The sequence below is a fragment of the Trichoplusia ni genome, chromosome 3, assembly GCF_003590095.1.
Source record: "Trichoplusia ni isolate ovarian cell line Hi5 chromosome 3, tn1, whole genome shotgun sequence".
In the NCBI taxonomy this organism is placed as follows: domain Eukaryota; kingdom Metazoa; phylum Arthropoda; class Insecta; order Lepidoptera; family Noctuidae; genus Trichoplusia; species Trichoplusia ni.
This window is the reverse complement of record NC_039480.1, coordinates 11458754-11471783: the sequence shown is the minus strand read 5'-3', so window position 1 is coordinate 11471783 and position 13030 is coordinate 11458754. Positions and strand designations below refer to the sequence as shown.

The 13030-nt window shown below is 32.3% G+C and overlaps 1 pseudogene; it reads right to left on the bottom strand.

The window, feature by feature from the left end:
- The window catches only part of LOC113491916, a 29927-nt pseudogene extending 17174 nt beyond the window's left edge, over nucleotides 1–12753 (bottom strand).
- Nucleotides 12754–13030: the final 277 nt, after the last annotated feature.

Below are 13030 nucleotides of genomic sequence, written 5' to 3'. Positions count from 1 at the left end.
TCAACCCTAAAGAAGTGCGGTGCGATCCGTCACGCGACACGAGGCGCGACGCGACGAATGCGAGGTGGCAGGTTCCGCAGAAACGATAATCCAATGAACATTCCTATGGGAAGTAGGTACCAAGTACACATGATAGCAGACGCCGTCTACTTGAATATTACATTCCTAGCTGCATGACTGACGCATGTGAATGTTTCAGCATCTAATAGAATTACACATGGTGAGATAAATTTGAAATAACAATGTTGTTATTTTTATGGCGAGGTGGCAATGCTATCGGAATCAAGTGTTGCTATAGTTAGGGCTGTTGTGGTTTATGCAATCTTTAAGGAACTTCAAAGAACTAGGATATGAAGTGAAATTTAGTGAAACCTTTACGTTTTTGGAACGGAAAATAAATTAATAAAATACTATATATCAGCTAAGTTCTTGTAATGATGATTTTTGACAGCAAGGTTTTTCTAATTTCCATTTTCTTTTTTAATTATAATAATATTATAACGGTCAGTCTTTTCATATTATGATATTGTTATTTAATCTTAATATCTCGTACATAAGTAATTTTTACGGTTTGCTTACATAATTTCTCAGAGCAACGTAAATAAGTTACCTATAGTATTTTTTTCGTTTGACACGTGACAGTAATAACTATCAAATTAAAAATGCAAACGTATTTAAATAACATGTCATTCGACACAACTGTTTATACTAATTTACTTTGCTTTCACTATGCGATATAAAGGCAACGTTTACAGAAATTGTAGGTATGAGAACATGTGTTTTAACATAATTATACATTTTATAATTAGGTATGCATTTGTTTTAATAAACATTTTTTTTTTAATTTCCCTTATCTATACTCTATATCTACTTCTACTAATATATAAAGCTGAAGAGTTTGTTTGTTTGAACGCGCTAATCTCTGGAACTACTGGTTCAAATTGAAAAATTCTGTTTGTCTTGAATAGACCATTCATCGAGGAAGGCTTTAGGCTATAAACCATCACGCTGTGACTAATAGGAGCGAAGATATAATGGAAAATGTGAAAAAAAACAGGGCAGGTATAAATCATTTTTATACTACCCACGTGGACGAAGTCGCGGGCAACAGCTAGTTATAGATAAATTACACCTAGAAACAAAACAATTGAGCGTGTTCTTCACAAAAACATTTTCCATTTGCGCGAATTGAACCCAGGGCAATCAGGGCCACTCACCACTCTACCATGAGGCTTAATAGATTAACTTCAACCAACGCCTAAGGTTATTTCACACACGTGTGATATACGCACATAATAACATAAATTAAGGAAAGATTACTGTCATTATTAATTTATTCAATGTTTTTAAAAAGTATCATGGCCTTTGATCTCGCAAAAAGTTGGTATCAGTTTTATTCCGTTATCATTTATTAATTGTTTTATTTAAATTAATTGCAGAACTAGTCACATGACGAGTTCGTTTGTATAATCTGCATTAATGTTGTAATATGTATTTATTGCCCAATAGTCTTATTAAATGTGATAACGATCTCCTTAAATTTAAAGCTGTTTATTGCAGTACTTTTTACTGTTTAGATAAAGGCAAAATGACGAGTCTTATATTTTTTAATTATCTATCTGATGGACTAAAAGTATTGCTTAATGTTCCCAAAAACATACAACGAGGAAACAAGTCACGATTATGAAACAAAATAATAGAATATTATATCTAATATATAAAATTCCCGTGTCACGATGTTAGTTACCGTACTCCTCCGAAACGGTTCGACCGATTCTTATGAAATTTTGTATACATATTGGGTAGGACTGAGAATAGAACAACATCTATTTTTCATACCCCTAAGTGACAAGGGTTGCCCACACTTAAATTTATTCTTTTATTTTTTGGACGAAATTTATCAAGCAGAACGACGTTTGCTGGGTCAGCTAGTCTTCCTATAATATTTGCTAGGTACCAACGTTCATAAATGAATAGTACCTAACAACATAATTCTACATATTCAAAGCCCGGAAAAAGTTAACCAGCTGATAAACTTGAAATATATCATAGAAGCGTCGTCATGATGTTAGAATTGGTTAGATAGTGTATGATGAAGCCAAAACGGAACCGACTCGTGGGCGAGATATCACACCACTGTGCTAATTAACACCCCAACCGGGATTTCCTGATTTTTGATCTGATAAATTCGCATCAATAAATAGCAACAACACTGAATATAGTGTTATTAATGTGCACTAGGACTGAGGCTTAATGATAATGTCGTAGATTTCTCATTAAAAAAACCTGTAAACTATTAATTTCATAGGAATTATATCGTTATCTACTGTCTATAAATCTATCATATACATATACTATACAATGATACAGACCTTAAATTAAATAATAAACTTATTTTTCCTCGCATATTATTGCAATATAGGTCATTCAAATCAGCTCAAAGAAATTTTTCTTAATAGCCAGATAATGCAATTAAAACGATAAAATATGACCGTCGTGGAATCCAAATGTGAACAAATTCATCGCAAAAGATAACAGGTCAACAGCCAACAGGAAACCACTCAGTAGGTACACAAAAATAAAGATAAAGATATTCTGTGTACATGAAGTCACATGCGGTTTGTTTATTCATATGGTATTGATATCACCAGTTCCGGTGTTATAAAGCTTACATAAGCTCGAATAGAACTGCAAAAATTATATCAATAAAATCGTTAATTGTTTTTAAATTTTTTTTGTAGAGCTTTGTTAATACTTTTTGGTGTTCGCATTTTATTGAAGTTATTGCTCTCATTTCGAATTAATGGCAATGTACTCGTGGTTTGTTTGCAACATATTTTTTGTATGGAAAGATGTTATTGCAAAAGTATTCGTTAACCATCAGACAGTATTGTTAAAGTAGTGATATTTTTCCACTTGAACAGATTCGGAAAATGCGAGTCCGCCGATTCCTAGACATCGATTTGTTTCGTTAGTCATCGCAAGCACGGCACGTTTGCCTCATTAATACAGACCCTGCGAGCTGTTTTTGTTGTTTCATGTACCTTTAATCTTAAAAAAATAACTTTGTTCCAAGTTATAACCACCACTTAAAGATAAGAATATTGGATGACTACGGGCTAAAACTTCAATATCTTTAAAAAATCCAATCAAAACGTGTGAAAAAATTTGGAAAGATGGAGAGCAAAACTAAAGGCAATCTAAGTCCTTATAAATAAACATGTCGCGTATTCGTTCACAATAGATGATAGTGCACATCTGCAGGGCCAGGACCCAATGAACTTTCCCTTAACAAATTACAGGACCCGTGTTAGTCCAACGATTACAAGTCGCCGATTCATCACGCCGAGTTTCGGACGTAGCACGTACTTCTCTCATCTATTCCACCCGTCCAACGTCCGATCAGTCAACGTTATCGGGAGTCAGAGACGACAGGTTTGCACGCCTTCAATGAACAACAAAATTAATTTTAGAAGGGCCGAAGGGTACGTATTGAAGAAATTCGATATAAAAGTCTATCTTTTAGGAAATAAAATCCATTAGCTGCTCGAATTCTTGTTCGAAAATTACGTTACCTTAAAAATATATTTGTGTGTTTGCTAGACGTATTCTTTAGAGGTTTCTTAATTCTTCATGTATCTTTTAGGGCTGATATGTTTCAGGCTAGTTATTCCAATTAAGTACTTTGCACAATGCAAAATTAAAATGACGCATAAAAGTGTCGTTTTAGATCTTAGTACGTAGGTTAAGCGCCTAACTTAATATTGAGGAACTCGTAAACTTGAAGTAACTGGTGTTGAACACCGTTGTCTCGTCATATTACGCGATATTCCAGCAAATAGCCCGATCACGACAGATAAAAATGTTACTCGCAGTCGTGTCACGATTTGGCACTCTCAGCATTTGTAGCTACTGTAATTTTGAACAAAAAATGTTTATGGCTTTCTTCACAGTAAGGGTGTTATCAAACTTAACGGCTTTGCTCGTCCTCTACATTCGACACATAAATATCTTGTACTGCATTTCAGAAGCATCCGCAAAAACATGAAATACCTTGAAAAAAGTAATTTGCATTGCAAAAATTGAGAGTCAAATCCAATAGCACTTCAATACAAAGAGAATCTATATATTCTAGATCTGAAAACGTTCAACACAAAGACTGTAAGTATTGAGAAAATCGTGTTCGAATATCATTTGACCAATTTCAGACAGCGGTAGCGATGGCGTCTTTTTGAGTATGTTTTTCTTTACCGTTGACATATTTTCATTTATCGTCATAACGTTATTGAGAATCACTTAATACTCGTACAATGTCTGTCGATGGAAAACTGTCACCACATTCACAACATTTTAACAAAACTGCAAATTACTGTTTCTGCTTAGATAAAACTGAAATACAGTACAAAGAGAGTGGTTTCAGGTTTTCTTATCAAAATTGTGTTTAACTTTCCATTTTTTATGAGTAATTACGGTAATGACATTGCAGCTATGAGTATAGATAAATTGTGTACATCAATTAGGACGATTTCGGAAGAGTTTCATACTCAGGGAAGCTGTGTAGATGTTATTCTTACAAGACTTTATTATTTTATTGCGCAAAACAACAATAATTACGTATTCTGAATAAGTAATGGTGAAGGATGAACTTGATGTTAATTTTCTTGGCCAATCGGATTATCTGAGTGTTGTTTGTTACACTTACCAAGAGTTATGTTCTAATATAATTATATAAGACCAACTTTCTCTGCTACTAATATTAGTATTCTCCCTACGTTTATCAAGAACAACGTCAGTGCTGAAATTCGTTATTAGCTTTTATGAAAGCTGCGAATATTTTCTTTTTTATTATTAACACGAGTAAGTATATCGAGTTAAACCTAATTGGGATGCCGCAAACGCTTTGCTGCTTTTATCAAAAACAAATAAGTTGCTATTTCGCGTGTAGTGTATCTAAGTTTTGAAGGTAACATACCTAATAATTACGTGATATGATTTCGAATGGAATCTTCACGAGTTATATATAATTTAAGAAGAAAGAAAATTTTGTTCTTTACAAACGTTTGTTGTAAAAGAATCCTTTCATATATTTGAATTTTGTGAGAAATATTGTCTGGAAACGGCAACAAAGCGAAAAAGAATTTTATTGTGACCCCACATTCTGTCGTGTGCCGGTGTCGGTTTCTCTAGCCTAAGAACATTCCAGCGTTTGTCATTTGATACGTGACTTTTGAGTGGCTCGATCTCGTTGTGGGTTCAACCAAAACCCGATGCTCGGCAGAAACTAATATAAAACCCCTTTCTTTAGGTTTCCTCGAAATAAAAAGAACTTGATATTTTCTTGGCGTAAACAACTAGACACGCTGAGACGCCGACTTAGACCGTGTCAAGACAACTGCTTTGTATAAAATAATTCTATTATTGTTTGTTAAAGTAGAAATTAAATAAAATTGTGTTATTTTTCAGATTTTACTAAAGCCAGATTTCTGCATACATTTTATCATCATGACGGTGTTAAAATATTTATTTCATAAACAATTTATGATACTTTAGGGCTATTAACGCAATAAAGTTTTATAGGTTTTTAAGATAACTAATTTATATATTGATAAACATTTTAATTCAATAAAAGCAAATAACTGACTAATTCAACGCGACAAATAGCAAAGACAAGAGTCCTTAAACAGAAGTAAATTAATATGTATATTAATACTCGGAATTTTAATATTATTATCATTAAGTCTCAGAGCAAGACAAATAAAACGGATTGCGCTAGCTTTCGCATCTAAGATGGTTACTCAGAAAGCGAGAGCTTCGCCTAATTACTGTGAACAATAAAAACTAATTAGTCTGACGACAACTTTGACTTCTAACTTTACAAATATCAAAGACATCTTGTCGTATAAATGGGGCAATGTCTTGTGCAAATAGTTATAGATATTTTAATGAAAATGACATGTTTTCGATAATGTGTTATTTACGTGTTAAAGTTCTTTTAAAAATGAATTATTGAAAGTTCACATTCAATTCGTTCCAATAAATAGTTACATGTTATTCTGGTACATTTATTGATTTATGAATAAAAAGTATTAATATACAAACATTACGTAAAGAGCGTCATGTTTTCAGTGTTTGCGTCTTTTTTTCAATACACTGTAACTTCTATAAGCCGAGATTGATTTTGATGTATGGGATATTGTTACAATTTTTGTATCATTGTGGGATCGGTCATATAGCTACATTATAAAAAAAACTGTAAAGAAACTGAACCCTGGCATTATTCTTCGGAAATTAACTGATTGTTTAAAATCTAATTCAGGAGGTTTAAGTGAAAAGCGTTTTCCTTAACAATACCACATTGAATACAATATTTATATAGTCTAAAAGATCCAAAAAGCAACTGATTGTGTAAGTGCGATGTTCAGTGCAAACGAAGCGTTGGATTTATTTGATAAAAATAGTGTTGTAGATCAGAGTTTCAATTCTGTCCCAGAAATGGGATGTCGCTCGGGACAAAATATGTATCTATGTAGGGAATAAACTTCCACTAGATCCAACGCGATATACGAATAGTTTATGATGCAGATGCTTTCAGCTTTTTTTTCTATTTCAATACACAATTTAACGAGACATTCAGTTAGATTAGGTGTTATGTTATTCATTTTAAGCGTAGGCAGTGTAGAAAGTCTAAACGCAGGAGACGTTGCACGGCGGTTCAGGTTTTTTTTAAACGTATTACTCTTTCAAAGCCCTCCTTTTTCTTGATCTTCCTTCTCTCTGCGCGTATCTTTGGCCGGTAAATTATTTAATTCTTCTGCTTTAATACTCAAAAATAGAGTGAATTTTATTGTAGAGACAATTTTAGTGCTTTTTGAAACTAGGCCTTTTACTAACTCACAGTTTTACCTCTTTCTAATAATATTCTTCCTTTTTTATGTATAGACTACGCTGAACCCGAAAAGCGCTTAGTGAGTATTTTTTGTCAATGGTAGTTTATCTAATTTACGACACGAAAACAGGTTTCGTGAAATATAAGTGACAAAATAATTAAACCGGTAATTTCAACGTACATTGTGGCTTTGATACGTAGAAATACTAACCGCACTATAAAAACTCTTTCTAAGACTGATGACTTTTTAAGTGGAAATAATGACTCTACAATACAGTTTGAAAATGTTCTTGGACATATAAGGAACAAGTATTTTAAAACTTTTTGGTTACCGATTGTCTTAATAGTCTTTACAGCGAATACGTTCTTATAGATTTAGATGAATGAATTAACTCAGTGTAAACGTTAGTCAATTTACAATCATATTTATGTTGTTATAATGTACTTAAGTCTATTGCACTAACTAGCAACTTCTTGTAACAAAGCAGTCAAGGTTGAATCTTTGTAAAGAGGATCTATATCTTTTAACTGTGTAAAAAACAAAAGAAGCAAGGCATGCTATTATAAACGTTAATAGAATATTATTTCTATAGAGTTTGTGAGTTATTGTTTTAGAAAATAATAGTAAAGATTGTTGTGATTAACACAAAACCTCAAAAGGTAAATAATATCCATTTTAGAGTTTGATAGATGAAATTGCATATCACATTCGGATATTAAATTGATAAATACGTGATGGACAATATCATTAATACCCCACGTACGGAATTATTTGCAACGTAACATTGATAAAAAAATAAATAATAAAAAAATATAAAAGGCTTACCGCGACTCAATAAAAACAACCACTATCACTATCTGGTACGAAATAAAACTAATTTAAATTAAACCCATATTTGAGCGTGCGCATGAGTTGCGCGAATTGATATAACACATTAACGTGCGCACGGCCTGCGCCAGCGAATCGACTGCCGATTGGCGAGTAAGCACTTGCCCCTTGTTACTTTAATAGTTATGTCCTACTACTATTATAAAGGCGAAAGTTTGTAAGTATGGATGTATGGATGTTTGTTACTCTTTCACGAAAAACTACTGAATGGATTTGAATGAAACTTTACCACAATATAGCTTATACATCAGAATAACACATAGGCTACAATTTTTGAGGTTTCTAATGTGAGGTCGTAAAAAAACTCATTTTTTGCGCTTACACTGCAAACGCTGACTGAATCTTACATGATAGATAGAAGGCTAAATTATAACCTATATCTTCTAACCACGCGGACGAAGTCACGGGCAACAGCTAGTATCGAATACAAACCTGTCTGTCTGTATGTTTAACAAATAAACAAATAGTACTATGGTAAGCTGACAGTTGTCAAGGACAATAACCGAACTAACAATGATTCATTTCATGACGTATTTTTTTAAATGCAAGACCAATTTTGGCATTTAAAAATGTAACATGTTTTGTTGTAATTACTTATCCATATTACGCCTGTCACATATATCTGTAGCACTTATTTACGGTAAGTGCACTTTTGATTACCAAACCATTGTTCCGGTAAACGGTTTTTGTTTTGACAATTCATTACCATGTTTCAAAATATTGGGATTGTATACAAAATTGGGAAGAGGAAGGAAAACTTAAGGTAAGTAAACTCTTTTCTGGGATATCCGGTTTAAAATTTTACTTTTAATTATATTTTCGAGTTTGTTATTGTTGGTATGAGTTTAGATTACTTTTTGCATTTTGTTTTTTATTAACATAAGCATTTATTTTAGGTTTAGGTTTATTTTTCGTATTTTTTTGCCGCTCTACAATTTCAGCAGTCAAAACAAGGGCCTAAACCTTAAAAGGTAAGATTTTTGTAATAAAGCGAGACGTCTCATCTGCAATAGCAACAACCGCAACGGTGTATTGCGCTCTTATTAGTTTAGGACGAGCAGTGACTAAAGCGCGATAAACACACAATTAAAATTTAAAGAACCTCAACGTCACCTAAAACTTATAAATGGCTCGATCGATTTTTAACACTTCAAGAACACTCGCACAAAATTCACCTTTAATACAAAACAAAATAAATTAAAATCCCTTAACCTGTTCGAGAGATCAGAGTGAGATGAATCTCTCTTTTTTCGTCGGGGGTTTAAAAGTATATTAAAATTTCTGCGTTGGACTTCTTAGGGTCTAACACTACGTCTTTAAGAAAGACTATTAAGGGTGTGGATGCGTTACGGGGCAATATACTCTATAGATTGTATAGTCCTGACTCTCTTCCAAACCCGCCACAATATTAATATTCCTTTAAGACGCGGCGGTAGGTCCTGAGAGCCCCAATTCTGCAATTTACAATGGCCGATGAATGAATGGAAATTGGATTAAATTACCAATTTAATTTTCATTTCAACACAATAATAGGAAATTTAGTACGGGGCAGAAGACACACGGTCAATACAATTAATTTCCAATTATTGTGACGGAAAAATGCTTAAGAGAATAGGAATAGTTTCAAATTTAATCCAATTGCCATAATTCATCGGCCATTGTAAATAGTAGAATCGGGGCTAGTATACAAAATAACATATTAAAAACAACCAAATGAATTTACATTGTACAATCGAGTGCTACTGTTCTCCGTTTTTTTTGTTCATAGAGCAATTGATTTCATTGCTAGCAAGTACAGATGCGTGCAATAGCTTGTTTAACAGGAGGTAATAACCATTTAAACGATTATATTGCATCATGAGCTTGGTCGTTACAATTGATTCGAACAAGAGTATTTGGTACCTAACCACATACATTTGTTCATTTAATTGCGCTATCAAAGGCATAATTCAATCGATTACTATCAAAATAGAAATGAAATATAAGGTTTCGTTACCAAAGGGTAAAAACGGAAGCCCATTACGGCTATTACTAAGAAACTGCTTTCTGACCGTCCGTCTGTATCATAGCTACAAATTTCGAGTACCTACATTCTCAATTTCCGTTACACTTTTTTAGTTAATTTGCACAGAACCTGTTGTGCTGTGAGTTTGACTCGCATAATAATATGGCCCATTACAGCAATATGTTACGTTTATGCAATATTAGGGCGAGTTGACGCGGTCTTCAAAAGGCCTACAGGCTGATGATTTTTCGCATATTGTTTATTATAGGGTTTTTATAAATTTTTCCTGCTCGAATTACTTCCAAATTAAAAAAAAAACTGTATATGTTGAGATTGAATCAGATGACACTATTTTGTGATTAGTTTGATTCTGTCATGAAATCTATCATTCCTAGTGAGTCAATGGACTATCAACAGGGTTTCGCTACATTAATTTAAGCAGTTTCGTAATACACAAGAATAGCAATACCAAGAGTAGGTACTGTGATGTAACATAATATGTTACTGTTAGGGAAAAGCTAATAAACAAATAAAAAATACTCTTTTATAAAAACTGTTTACTTGGACGATTTAGCTAGGGAAAAGAAATAGAAAAATTTAAACTATTAAAAGTTGTTTTGGACTTCTTTAGGCTAGGTAGAGTTTAAACTTAGTTTATCAACGAGAAACCAAATAAGAGAACTAACAGGACTTCAAGGAATACAGCGGAGTAACTTAAAACAAAAGTGTCTGAAGCGGAATTAAAGCAAGAATGAATACTGATTTATATTTTAAGAAATTAAATTCACTAAAACGGGCTAGAGGATTTGAGCATTTATTGTAATGGAGTTAAAAGTTACACAAGTACATTAGCTAGAATTAAAAATTAATAGTTGTGGTGGAAAGAGGCAACACAAAACTCATGTTAAGAGGCTTGGTAAATTAAAGAGAATGAATGAGATACGTGAACTGACTTCAGTTTTTGAAAATAGGATTGTCGTCTGTCAGTGTTAGTTCCCGAGTATATCTTTTTTTATCTATAGTAGACTAAGTATATTATATATTTCTATTCCTACTATTCTAAAAAAAACTAGCTATGATCCTATAGTCAAAAATTTAATGGATGCCATTATTTTAATGGCAGAAATTTTGTTTTTCTAAAACCTTTTTGAAATTTTTGGTATTGTGCGATAAACTAGGACTTTACTGTTTTATTACAAAATATTATTGTTGTTAACTACAAAATATTTGTATCAATGACTAGACAGCTAGATTATTTTAAAATCTTTGCTCTGTTTCAAGATTCCTGAATCGATGACGATTCCTGACGATACAGGTTTAAGATTAATATTCATTATAATTCTAAAAATATATTTACCATAATTAGTATAATTACTTAATTTAACCGATTTTTCATGCAGTAAAAAAATCCACCACATAATAAATATATGCTGTTACTTAAAATTAGATCAATGCCACGGTAGAAAAATATGTACTTATTCATTTTTTTTATTTTAACATTAAAAAAAAACTAAGTGAAAGCATTTATATAAAACATATTTCACGTTCCAGTAACTCTTTCATAGATTTCGTTGCAGCGGCCACAACGAATGGCATTAACTTTTTTTATTATTTTAAAATACTATCTTATTAAATGAAACCCAGTATTTAAATGAATACGCTAAAGAAACAGTATAATCAGCCAGTAAAAGCGACAAATAACAAACGTACCTTAAATAATTCAATTTCTCTTCTCAGAACGGATTCTCAGTTTAAATATTATTCTATTTCACTGTCATGGTCGATTGCTTGAGTTTTACATACTCATATAAATATTTTAATACAAAATATGGTAAGCAATAATTTCACAATCACATTCGAACGGTGTGAAGTGTTTAATGTTGACAATATTTAGCTTCTGTCAAACTTGACGTCTACGTTTAGTTATGTCTGCGGGAGTTACGTTTCGTTGTTATGCGGCAGATTAGAATATTAAATACTTTTTAGATAAAATCTCGAGCGTCTAGGTCAGTAGAAAGATGACAGTATATTTATTATTAAAAATAAAAAGAGAAGTTATACAACACTCGACATTCATGTAAAAGCTTTTATTTTATTGCTTAGGGTATTGATGAATCTATACTAATATATAAAGCTGAACAGTTTGTTTGTTTGTTTGAACGCGCTAATCTCAGGAACTACTGGTCCAAATTGAAAAATTCTTTTTGTGTTGAATAGACCATTCATCGAGGAAGGCTTTAGGCTAAACCATCACGCTGCGACTAATACGAGCGAAGATACAATGGAAATTGTGAAAAAACAGGGCAGGTATAAATCATAACTTATATCTTCTACCCACGGAACAAAGTCGCGGGCAACAGCTAGTATTTAATAAATGGAATAGTCCAAATAGCGTTTACCGTTTATTCATGTAGCTAAATATAAATTCATCCACTTTGAGTCATTTTATTTTAGTAGTGAGAGCATGCGCTCAGAATAGAGAGTGTAAGATTAGGCAGAGCATACACAGTAGAAAAGAACAATTTAAACTAATAAAATTATTTTGCTTATTTTTTTTTCATTTAAATCAGAGAAGGAGTGCAAAAAAAAAAAAAAAAAAAAAAAAAAAAAAAAAAAAAAAAAAAAAAATATTCACGTCCAGTAACTCTTCATAGATTTCGTTGCAGCGGCCACAACGAATGCATTAACTTTTTATTATTTTAAAATACTATCTTATTAAATGAAACCCAGTATTTAAATGAATACGCTAAAGAAACAGTATAATCAGCCAGTAAAAGCGACAAATAACAAACGTACCTTAAATAATTCAATTTCTCTTCTCAGAACGGATTCTCAGTTTAAATATTATTCTATTTCACTGTCATGGTCGATTGCTTGAGTTTTACATACTCATATAAATATTTTAATACAAAATATGGTAAGCAATAATTTCACAATCACATTCGAACGGTGTGAAGTGTTTAATGTTGACAATATTTAGCTTCTGTCAAACTTGACGTCTACGTTTAGTTATGTCTGCGGGAGTTACGTTTCGTTGTTATGCGGCAGATTAGAATATTAAATACTTTTTAGATAAAATCTCGAGCGTCTAGGTCAGTAGAAAGATGACAGTATATTTATTATTAAAAATAAAAAGAGAAGTTATACAACACTCGACATTCATGTAAAAGCTTTTATTTTATTGCTTAGGGTATTGATGAATCTATACTAATATATAAAGCTGAACAGTTTGTTTGTTTGTTTGAACGCG